The following is a 13,194-nucleotide window of genomic DNA, read 5'->3' as shown; positions in this document are numbered from 1 at the left end:
ACTCATATATATATGAATGATCACCATAACACTAACTAGCACCAAAGAAACAAATTTCCATCCGTAGTAAAATGGATAAAGAAACTGTAATATATTATTCTACTTAGGATGAACTAAATATCGTTGGTGTTTCCTGAAACAACATGAATTACAGCCTGCAAATTTCCAGAGTAAGGGGGAAAAAGCAGACAAAGAATAATACAAGCTTCACTATTCAACTTACACACAAACTAGAAAACAGCCAAAGAAAATCAGTGGTGACAGAGACAAAACAGTGCCTAGTCTGGGGCAGTGGCAATGACAACATGAAAGATAGGGGAGAGGCTGGTCCTAGGGGGCCATGGTGTGATGCTCCTTCCTCTTGACAGTGGTTACACAGGTGGTTCACTGAAAGAAATGCATAGATATGTACGGTGATGATTCATATGCTTCTCTACACATGCTTTATGTGAAAACTTGTATGTGTGGTGTGTTTTGTGTATACACACATGAGTACATGTGTGAGTGCATGGGTGTGTACACACATGCACATACCTTCGCAATTTAGAGCAGAACTTTGAGTGTCTTCCTCTATGGCTCTGGTCTCTCAGAGAACTGGAAGCTTTGGCTGGACTGGCTGCCATGGGAGTTCACACACAGCCACACACAGCTTGAAATATTTATTTTAGATTATGGATGGTTTGGAGGTTATGGGTTATAATTGATAAGTAATGACACAAAGATGTCTAGTAAAATAAATTATGGCTTCTACTAATTGTTTTGTAACATATTTATGATAAAATTTTACATACAAAATATGATCCCCAAGTGATACCATTTCGTAAGATAGATAAATTGTACTTATGTTAGTATAATTTAGCTTTATGTGTGGAAAGAATACTTTTAAAAATACACTTTCGGTCTCAATATTTCTGCATCTCATTACACTTCCCCTAAATGCACATCTTTCTCAATAAAGACTAAACCGCCTTTCTATTCTCAACTTGGGGCAATGAACACTTGTAACAACATGGTGGCATTTTAAGTTATAGGTACTCTAATGTGTTCAGGTAACCAGTGCTGAGTCTACAAAGTATCTACCAAAATCAATTTTTATCACTCAAAATCTATTGCAATTAGATGGAATGCCAAGGCACTGACACACTAATGGGTCTCAAAATATTTCAAAAAGGATAAGGGAATTGCAACGTGTGTTAATTGAAATGCAGCTGTGATGAGGATAACAAAGTGGATGGTCTAGCTTCCACATGGCTAGCATACAAACTAGCATTCCAGAGGCCACTGAGTTTTAATAAGTACTGGCATTGTCTAGCTGCTTTTTATATTATAATTGCCATACATTGAACCTATTTTAATCTTTACAAAATCTTTTAGTGAAACATGAGTTGTTTGTCTGTTCCAAGTATTTGATTTTTAATTTTATTTTAGAACAAGAATGTAGCATTTCCAAAAAGGATCCAGTCTATGAAACTGGACTTGCTTGAAGGGACTATCATATCTGACCTGGCTGAAACAGCCTTGTGCATTCTTCCACAACTGTAAATTACATGAAAATGATTAAACTAGAATTAGAAGCCAGTTTTCTAATTCCTGGAGTGTTAAATTAACAAGGCAAAAGTGATTATCTTGCTGGAAAAGTTGCTATGATTATGTATAAAAAATAGAAGTACCACAAGAGCATCGCGAGCCTGGGTTTCCCATCTGTCCCTATCCCCTTAACTATTTCTTGTCATTTAATAAGTGTGCTAATATCAATAACTATGTTTCCTGGACTTAGAAGGAATATTCTTACTTTCTCCAAATGCACACACTTCTTCATTTTTCAATTATTCAACTAGATCAAAATGCATCGTCTTCCTTTCTTTCCAACTTGTCCTTCCCTCATTCTTATTCTCAGCTCAACTCTGATTCTACTGTTATAGGAACCAGTGAAAGCCCTGACATTTGGGAGTGGTGTGCACAGGTTACAGCAACCTGAATCCTTTGAGCCATCTCCATATATCATGGTATAGAAGCCACGATGAATGTGCCGGTCAGACACAAGCAGAGTTTAGCGTTTGGCCAGCAGCACGGACATGCTCCTTTCATAGCTAGAAGGAAAGGAACGTGCATCAAAACTCAGCAAAACGGTCTGTGTCTTCCTTCTCTGGACTATAAATGGCTGTGGGAGTGTGTCAGCTTCTTTCCTGCCTCTGGCTGATGTAGCAAACTTTTGTTCACAACAGCCCCTTATCCATTCTCATTTTTATAGTTTCTCCTCCATATCTGCTTAACTTTCTCGGCCTGCCTCTTCATGCTATGTAAAGCCATCGGTAATCACTGAACAAATGTTCCAAACTTTAATGAGGAGTTGATAAATAAAAGACATTCAATGTGGAGAAAAAAAGATACTTTAGCTCTAGGTTAAAGAAGACTGACCCTTAGTCAGCAGTTCTGAAGCATGTACACAAGTCAGGTGCACAGGCAGGGCTTCTTAGTGCATGCACAGTAGGATCTCAGATGTCTAACTAAATGATTCAGGTTAAGGTAGAAAGTATGCGGATGCTGCTACTCCAGTAACTGCATGGACAAACAACTTTCCTAATTTTGTAGGAAAGCTACCTAAACTGGAATGACACAGGGATGCTTCCCTACTGCATCTGATCCAAGCTCCCTGTGAGAGAATACTCCTCTCACCTATTTCTACAAAAGGAAAAAGGAAATTACCACACCAGCCAAGGAAGCAGAAACACACCCTGTCTGGTCCCCAGGAGACACACCTGACAAGATCTCAGAAGCATTTCCTACCAGGAAATGCACAGCTACCACATTCTACTAAAAGCCAAGAAGAGTGACAAAAACCAAGGAACAAAACAACCACCCAGCAAAGAAAAATAAATCCTTACATATCCTCCATACATCAGACTCTGGAATACAAGGACAAACTGACATATCCTCTGCCTGTAAGAAGTCCGCAGTGCCTGACACAGAACACTATTGAATAATTCTTTGTTGAAATATGAACTCTAAGTGAAGTATAACATAAAAGCCTATATGTGCCTTATGAAGATCTAGTGAGAAATGCCACAATTTGATTATTGTGTCATTACGCTACATTTAAATAAAATGTTCCAGGAAACCATTTTTATTAAAAATTATCACCACAGAAACAGGAAAGTATTTGTATGCTTTTCAAAATACAAGTCCGAATTAGACTTAGGAGAAGGAGGCAGGTGGGCTGGGGGAATGAAATTTTCAAAAGAGGTCAAGAATTGCAGAGGAATTGGTCATGAATTCTAGAGAAGGTAGGAGAAAGAGTTGGAGAAGGAGGGGAACAGAAAGAAATAAAGTAACTATAGAGTGCTCATATGTGAAATTCTCAACAATAAATTAATAAAAACCAAGTTCCTAAAAACAGGATTTTTATTCATTTGTTGTCTTCTGAAACAGCATGTTTTTTTAGCAACCAACAGAAGTAAAAGTTACTAAACAGAGAATACATTAAGTTTGAAGAAATGCCACAGTCCTTTATAGCTACATTCAGTGTGGAAAAATAAGAATAAATCCTGAACTGTCCTTTGTACACGGTTTTACTTCATCATGGGCATGGGCTTTCCTAATGGCTTTAGGTGCAACTCGCCATAGTTTATTATTCAGAATCATAATGTGAAATCCTTTTATTCTCTCTTGGATATTTGATGCCAGGTTATTAATGGATTTAAGACTAATCTTAAATGTGCTCCTTTAATTTACAGAAATGTTATTTTAAATTATATGTATCTGCTCCATGCATATTTCTAAAATTGTGAATTCAAAAGTAATTTTCATTCATTATGTCTAACATGTTCCTCCTAATTATTCTCTATAATGAACTTGAATAAATAATTTGTGTAAGTGTGACTATTGTGATTTCAGTTAACTGAAACATCAGTTTGTTTGATTTTGACAGCTTAAAATTCTAAGTGGAACATACACACAATAAATACAAGTCTAGTCTATATTTGTCCTCTTGTGTTGTATTGTCTACATGACCATCTGAAAAACACAAAAGTCTGGGTGTTTAGTCTTAAGCTCCTTTTCCTTGTGATAAATATAATCTTCTTGGATTACTTACAATCTCAAGGATTTAATATTTAATCAACCCCTTTTTTTATATTCAACCTAGAAAACTCTCTGAGCCTTGTATGATATATAGATATATTTCAAAGCCAAATAGGAGGAGTGAAGAGATGTCTCAACAGTTAAGAGTACACAGTGTTCTTGCATAAGACCTGAGTTCCATTCCCCAAACCCTTATTGGGCAGCTTATAACTCCTAGTAAAACTAGCTCCCGGTGAATCCAACACACATACCCATACCCAAACACAGACACAGGTGCAATTAAAATAAATCTTCTTCCAAAGCCATACAATCTTGCACTTAATACATATTTCCCACAGTTATACAGTCTTTTCTTGCATCTCTTCTACATAATTTACCTACTTCCATGTCCCTCTGAACCATTTCATGGACCTCTCTTCCACTAGCTCACTAGCACCCTCTCAAACTCAGGACCTCTTTTTATTTAATTGCTATTATTATATCTATGTATACACACCATGCACTTCAGGCACAGGATGCGGGGGATCCAAACTGGATATGACCTAAAAGTCTACTCCCTAAATCTTAGCATTCATAGCACCCGAAAGATGAACATAACACACAGATAGCCAAGATCAGAGTGAATAATGCCTTAAGCACCCAGGCTTTTGCATCTTTCAGATGGTCGTAGGAACAATACAACACAAGAAGACTAATTTGAACTAGACATGGATACTTAAAATACATAAAGAACTGTATTAGAGAAAAGATGTATTTGATAAACTCAGTAAAGTTGCAGGATATAAAATCAACAAGCAAAAACATCACTTCTTTATATACCAATAACAAATTCCTGAGAAAGAAATTAGAAAAAAATGCCTCATTCAAAATATCATAAAATAACATAAATAATAAACCAACAAAGTGGCAGAAGGTAAATATTTACAACATTAATAGCAATAATTAAAGAAAATACAAGAAATTGGAAAGATCTCCCATATTTCCAGATTGGCAGGACTAACACTGTAAAATGGACTATATTATCAAAAGTAATCCACATGCTCAATACAATTCCAATTAAAATTCCATTAGCATTCTTCATATAACTAAAAAGTAATAACCCTGAAACTCATAAGAAAACACAAAAGGCCAGACATAGGCAAAAACTCCTAAGCAAAAACAACACTGTCAGAGACATCACAATTATAAAGATCAAATTACATTACAAAGTTACAATGGAAAATGCAGTGCAGTGATGGTGATGGCAGGAAGCAGATGTGTGTACCCATATAATACACTAGAGAACCATGAAATAAGCTCACAAGTTATGGACATCTAAGTTTGGGCAATGGTGAAAAAAAAAAAGGTACAATGACAAGAGGATGACCCACACAGCAAATGATGCTAGAAAGGTGAGATCTGCCTTCTGAGGAGTGAATGTAAGGGAAACATTTCGAATCACAGGCATAGGTAAGAACAGTCTGAAAAGGACTCCTGTAACACAGGAAATAAGCACAAGAACTGTAGAGAAGTTTATAGAGATGTCTAAACTTTGGCTTTAACTAATTTTAATGTGTTATTGGTTTTAATTTACAAGGTTTTCCTTACAATAAAGCTTATTGTTGAAAAATGCTAAGAATAAATCACCTATAAGACCCAGTTATATCATTCCTGGGCATCTATCCAAAACACTCTATATCCTACTTGGGCATCCATGAACATTGACGCCCGTTACACAATAACAAGAAATTGAAACCAACCTTTATTTCCATCAACATATAAATGGATAACATATGCCAGTTGGATACATATAAACAGTGAGATATATTTTAGACACAGAGGAAAAATAAATTTAGGGGAACTATAGAATTGAGTGTAGATCTAAAAATCATTATATTAAGAATGGTATATCAGGTTCTGAATGACAAACACTACATATTCCCTCTCATTTGTAGACATGACAGCTTCTAGATTTTATATATGTGCATATTACATACATCCTTTTATATGTTCAACCTATATGCACATGTAGGCCATGAACTAGAAAGAGGCTCATTATGAAGTGCAAAGAGGCTTTACATGAGGAAAAAGAATGATATAGTACACACATCATAAAATGGGAGGAGGACTACTGAGGGTATCAGGTACACGTATGGGGGTTGAAGAAAACACCAAGGGAGAAGGAGGAGTCAACATAAAGCGTGTATGACAATGCCATAATGACACCTGTTATTTTATATGCTAATTGAAAAAATAAAAGCTTAAATGAAAATAAGAGTTTACAAGAGATAAAAGGTCTCTACATGGTGTGTACACCTACATTTGTCAAGCTAAGGATAAAGCAGGAAATGATTGTGATTACATAGTGGGACTATGCCTCAAGAGAGAACAAGGTAGACATCATGGTCTGAAATATACATGCCATAAGTGATGTACAGCATCCATGAAACCAGCTGATAAATATTCCAGGCGAGAGCAGGTGCACTAAGCTCAAGGGTACACTGATAAAATACCAAAACACGGGCTGAGTGATGTCAAGTCAGGGTTAGAAATAACAACACTTTCAGATTGCCCATGATGTTCAGGGAAACTAAAAGTCAAGATTACAAGTTTGTTCTCAAGTAACTTTTACTCTCTGTTGGGGCTTACACAGATGTTACAGCAGTAAGCATATGTTGCATGAATATAAAGGGAAAGGAAGTCTTCGATGTGCACATACATTAAAAAGTTAGTATAGTATCTTCCAGCTCTGTGAACTTTAGTCAGCAGGGGCGAGGCTTTTAGTTGAGCACCAGGTCAATTCACGCATGTCTGACGACACAAGTTTGTTGGGTGGTGAGCAGCAGGGTCTTACTGTCAGATTGTGACAAGTAACCAATAATCCTGGCAATGGCCATAATGCTACTGGGTATCTGCACTGTTTAGCCAATGGCTCAAACAGATACAACTTAGTCCTGGTGCTGGGGGTGGTTGGGGTACTGTCTCTGCTTTTATTTGGTGACTCCATTTAAGGTCCTTTCATGTGTGTTTTTGCTTTAGGAAGCCTCTCCATCAGTAGGCTTCTCACATGTGATTTCAAAGGGCCTTTAATGTTAGTTGCCCCTCACCATTTTCCCTCTTTAGCTTGTCCTCCATCAGCCTCTCCATTTACTCCTCCTATTCTAACTTCCCCATTATATGTGTATAACACTATATTCTAGTTTCTCTTCCTTGGAGATTTTCCATTCTGTCCCTTAGTAGCTATTTAACTTTCATAGATATTCTGATTGAAACACATATACATATCTGAAGTGTGAAAGCTAGCATACAAATATAGAAGACAACATGTTTGTCTTATGAGGGTTTGGGTTACCCCACTCAAGATGATTGTGTCAAGCTCCATTTGTTTCCTTAACTGGTGAATAATATTCTGTTGTATAAATGTACCATGTCTTCATTATCCATTCATCTAGTCTGTTTCCAATTTCTGGGGCTATTATGATAGAACAGCAACAACCACGGAAGAACAATTATCTCTTTAGTAGAATGTAAAATCCTTTATGCCTAAAAGTGTTATAACTGGATCTTTTGTTTTTATGTCTTAACTTATTTTTATTATTTCTTCACTCAACTGATATATCAACTTAAAGAAAACTGCAATCATATCAATATCACAACCCCAATTTTACATTTGTCTTTTACAGTAGAATTGAATTTTTTCTTGCATATTCACTTTACATCCTGCTCACTGTCTCCTTGTCACCCCCTTCCACAATCATTTCCACATTTCCCCCTCCCCTTCTCCTTTGGTGGGTAGGGGTCCCTCTGGTTATCCCCCCCAACCTTGGCACATCAAGTCTGCAAGGCTGGGCACAGAGTTGGTGCCATTAAAGACGAGACTCCCAACCCAAAATAGCTGGATCTTATGATGGATCTATTTTCAGATTTCAGAGTACCCTCCACACTTGTTAGTAGCTGTGTCAGTTCAGACTTCCACTAGCAATGAACATATCCTACTGGAGAGGGAAAGCAATCATCAGTCTCACCTACCTAAGAAGGAACTCTGTGAGCTACAGTGGTGATACTGCATGATGTACCCACTGATGCAATAATAGCCCAAATTTCACAAGAGTACCAAACACTTTTTAATTTTATTTACAGCATAATCCATGAGACGGAACTCATACCTGACCCTGTTACTGAAGCAATACACCTTGGACTAGTCTATGAGTCCTAGAGGAAATATACTGCTATTATTCTGCTAAGTGAATGTAACAATAAATAAGCCTCCTAGTAACATATTGCTACATCCATCAGAAAAGCTTCTTCCAGAAGTAGACAAGGATTAACATGGAGACAGACAACTGGACAATGTACAGAGAGAGAGAGAGTGTGTGACTTTGAAGCACTCAGGCAATATGGAATATCTATCATAGTTTCCTAAAGACTCGGGGACATATCCTGAAGAAGTGGAAAAACAGTAAGAGCCAGACATGGTAGATGACTCTAAGAAGACAGCGTCTGCCAGATTCAACAGGACGGATGCACAGTGAGTACACAGGGACTGTGACAGCATGCACAAATCCTCCACAGACTCAAGCCAGATAAAATCCAAATGTGGAGAAGGGGAAATGAGCACAAATTCAATCTAACTGAAAAGCTGTTTGTAATCAATAGATTCTGGGAGAGGGACAATCAATTTTTTCAGTGGAATGACACTGAGTTTATCAACCACACTCTAGGGCAGGCCTTGCTCTCAGGAGTAATTGGCCAACACTAAACAGACTCCATATTACTCTGTGTGTGCTTTTGGTTGGTTGGTTGGATGGATGAATAGATGGATGGTTGGTTGGTTATTTTGTTGGGTAAGTTTGCTTTTAGTTTTTTTTAAGAGAAATAATATGAGGATGGGTGGGTAGAAAGTGGGAAGAATCTTAGAGATGTTGGTAGAGGGAAAAGAATATGATCAAACTATATTCACAAAATATTTTTTAAAAACTAGTAATCTGTATGTAATTAATATGTGGATAATTTTAACTATAATCTATGCTTAGTAAAAAATCATTCTCAACTTGTGTATAATTAAGAAACATTTAAAATATGTTTTAGAGTATCTAAAAAAAGAAACATAAGTTGAGATTGAAAAGGTTGTGACATTAGTTCATATTTTATAATAAAATAAACATATTACAAAAGTTGATCTTATCATTTTTTCTCTAGTCAGAATTACCATGCATTCAAGCAGCTCAGAAATATTCCTGGGAGCTATAGATGGAAAAAAGCACTCTGTGTTTATAGCAATCTGTTAACAGCACTCAATGTGAGGAAGAGCTGCATTTGGACAAGCTTTATGGTACTTTGGGAACTAGAATATTACAAGTCACTGAGAAAATAGAAGAAATAATTAGTTTTCACACTACAGTGATTTTTACATCAAAGGTATTACTTATGTTTATTAAAAGAGTAAAAAACCAGCTTCATGGAATATGTTCAATTAACTTCTAGGATAAATTATATTTGTTTCTTAAAATAATTTCCTTTGGGAATCCGATGCAGAAATGACAATGTTATCTTCCTGAGAAATGATCTATACTTGCACAGTAAAGTCAGTCAGCACCTGATTGGTTTATGCAATGAATATTATCTTACATGCATTGCCCTGCTCTGATAAGCATTCGGTCAAACAGTGGGTGTCTACTAATAAGTATACTTTAAATTCCAAGGTTTTCCATCATTCTAAGATTTGAGAATAAAACTGGCCAAGGAACCTTCACTCCCCCTCCTCGCCTCCAATTCCAATCCCCAGTCTGATCCCCACCTCTGTTGCAGAGCACCTGCATAAATCCCCCCTTCCTCTTACCCCCATCACCAGGGGATCATTCTCCTCCTATAGTCTTCCTCCATTACCCCTTTCCTTTCTCTCAGCCACTAATTCCCAAAGGCAATTCCTGGCAACCCACTGACCACATACACCAGGGGATCTGGTAGGCCATATTCACCCTCCTTCCTGTCCTCCAATTCCAATCCTCTCTGTAGCAGGAAGTCTACTACAGAGAGGGGTCCTAGCAGATCCTGGTTGCACACGCAACTCTCCTTTTTCCTGTGGGTCCTCTTAGCTGCTCCACTGCCCTGTCAACTCTTAATACCTAAAAACAAGGTCTACCTGAGACCCACATCGGCCAGAGTGAAAGAATCTCAGAAACCTCCCCTACTAGGAAACCCACAGCCTCCACACTCTCCTAAGAACCAGAGAAAGCAGCAGAAACCAAAAGATGGACCACCCAACAGTGACAAAACCAGATATCAGCACCTAAAACTCCAATCATCAAAGACCCCAAATCTTAGACTCCAGCATAAAAACACAAGCAATAACAGCAAGGGCAATACATTTCCAGTACAGTAAGTCCTGAAAAATGCAGTCTAACTGAAACACAAGCCAAGGACTTCAAAGGTCCTTTTTAAGGTCTTTAAAGAGGATATGAAAAATTCATTAATGAAATATAAGAAAACACAAACAGTGGAAGAAAATGAAGAAAATGATTCAAGACATAAAAGTGGAAATAAAATCAATAAAGAAAACCCAAACTGACCAAAAACTGAAAACTAAAATTATGTTACATATATTCCAATGGATATTAAGTGAATGTTGGCTGCTTAGTCTTCAATAACAAAGCTAGAATCAATATAACTGAAGAGGTTAAACATGGAATAAGGATCTAGCAGGGAGGGATGGATAACACAAAGAAGGTAAAATAAGATGGCGGTACTGAAAAGAGATGCTCAGTGGGTAAGGACACTTGCCATCAAACCTGATGTCTTAGTTATGGTTTTATTGATGTGAAGAGACACCATGACCATGGCAACTCTTATAAAAGAAAACATTTAATTGGGGCTGGCTTACAGTTTCAGAGTTTCAGTCCATAGCAGGACTGAATGGCAAAAAGTGTGCTGGAGGAGCCCATAGTTCTACATCTTGATTCAAAAGCAGCCAAAAGACTATTTTCCACATTGTGCAGAGCCTGAGCATAAGAAAGTTCAAAACCCACCTACACAGTGACACACTTCCTCCAACAAAGACACAGTTCCTAATAGTACCATTCCCTATGGTCAAGCAATCAAATCACCAGATTCCATACCCTGTCACCTATAGGCTTTCTCAAACACATGAGTTTATGGGGCCATACCTAGCCATAGGATAATGCAAGATATATTTAGTCCAACTTCAAAGACCCCATAGTCTATAACAGTCTTAATAATGTTAAGCAGTGAAAGTTCAAAGTCTCTTCTAAGATTCATGTAATCTCTTAACTGTAACCCCTATAAAATCAAAATTAAAAAGCAGACCACATACTTCCAACATCACAGTATTTGCATTACCACTCCAAAACTTAGTAAGAATGTACTGAACCATAGCAAGACCAAAAACAAACTGGGCAAACTCTAAACCCTGCATCTCCATGCCTGATGTCCAAAACTCCTTTCAGCTTTGCAACACAGTTATTTCTCTTGGACTAGTTCCACCCTCTGTTAGCAGCTTTCCTTAGAAGGTATCCCTATGCTCTGGTATCTTCAACATTGTGGGGTATTCAAGGCAACTTCAATGTTACAGCTTCTTGTGCCAGTGTCTTGGATACACACATGATCTTCTGGGCTCCTCCATAAGGCTTTGGTCATATCTCCAACTCTGCCCTCTGTAGCACCCTAAGCTCTGGCTGATTCCACTCCACTGCTGTTCATGGTGATCATCTCATGATATTGGCATCTCTAATATGTCAGGGTCTTCCGATGCAATTGGGCTTCACCAATAGCCTCTCATAGGCTCCCTTCATGGTGCCAAACTTCAACTTCTTTGCATGACCCCTTCAAACCTGGGCCGTCGGCTACAACTGAGACTGCACCTTCACTGAAGGCCTTCCCTTGCATCTTACAGTGCCAAACCTCAGCTGCTCTTCATGACCTTTTCATGCCTTCCCAACCAATACTGCCTGGGTAATTCTTCCACATTAGCAAGTCCAGCTACAGCATAAGGTACATCCTTGACTATCTCTGGAACACAGCTTCTTTATGCTCTCAAAAAACAACTTCCAGAAAAATTTACCTCATTGATGTTGAGTTCTTCTTAATCATTACTAATTTCTTAGCTCCAGCTAATTAGCATCAATTGTCCAAGTAACCCCTTCTTTTCTTGTCTCTAAAGCTAGGGTCACATGGTCAAAGCTACTGAGTTCTGCAGCTTCCTGGCGCTAAAACATGGCCCCCTTTTCCTATTTCATCATCACCAGCATTGTTTTTAAATTCATTCATTGCCTACGCTTAGCTGTCCTAAAACTTGCTCGGTAGACTGACCTGGAACTCAGAGACCTACATGTCTCTGCCTTCTGAATGCCAGGATGAAGGTTTGTACCACCGCGCCTGGACAAGATCATTAAGTTCTGGATTGTAGTTTCTTCCAGATATAGTCAAGTTGACAAACAAGAATATCCATCACAATCCATCCCTTGTCAATTTGTCGAATATCTCTTTATGTCCAAATGGAAGCAATAACCAGGTCATACTAGTGCTTAGGTATAGCTATCCCTTGTTCAAATGCAAACACATAAACAATAAGCTTAACTGGGTGGAATCTTGCCCTGAGGTCACCACTATCTTAATCTGTTTATCTCCTTGAACACAGAATTGAGCTCCATTCCACTTCCTGATGTCCCTTTAATACTTCAATCATACAATGTATATTTAACCTTTCTCTTCTTGTTTCTTTTCATCACAATGCTCTTCATAAGAGTTAACTTTAGCAACCACACAATAGAATTTATACCAGGCTGCTATGAGACTTCCTTTGCTAATGCAATTGATCTAATTCTCTTCATCTTAGCCTTAGGCAGACTCTTTGGACAAGGGCAAAAAGCAACCATATTACTCACCAAAATAACCATAAAAACAGTCTTTATGCCACATACTAACATTCTTCTCTGAAACTTCTTGAGCCAGGCACCCACGGGTTGGCTGGGTTTTTCCAATACCTAAAGCTGTTAATTTTTTGTATTTTACTTTAAATCTCAGGTATTTATTTTTTTCTCAAGTTTTCAATTAAAAGCAAATATTTTACCTACTATAAAGTAATTATATTCTTAGACAATGTGTCTTAATTCTACCCAG

Source organism: Mus pahari, chromosome 4, assembly GCF_900095145.1.
Source record: "Mus pahari chromosome 4, PAHARI_EIJ_v1.1, whole genome shotgun sequence".
Classification (NCBI taxonomy): Eukaryota; Metazoa; Chordata; class Mammalia; order Rodentia; family Muridae; genus Mus; species Mus pahari.
The sequence above is the reverse complement of the archived record's forward strand: the minus strand, read 5'-3'. Positions refer to the sequence as shown.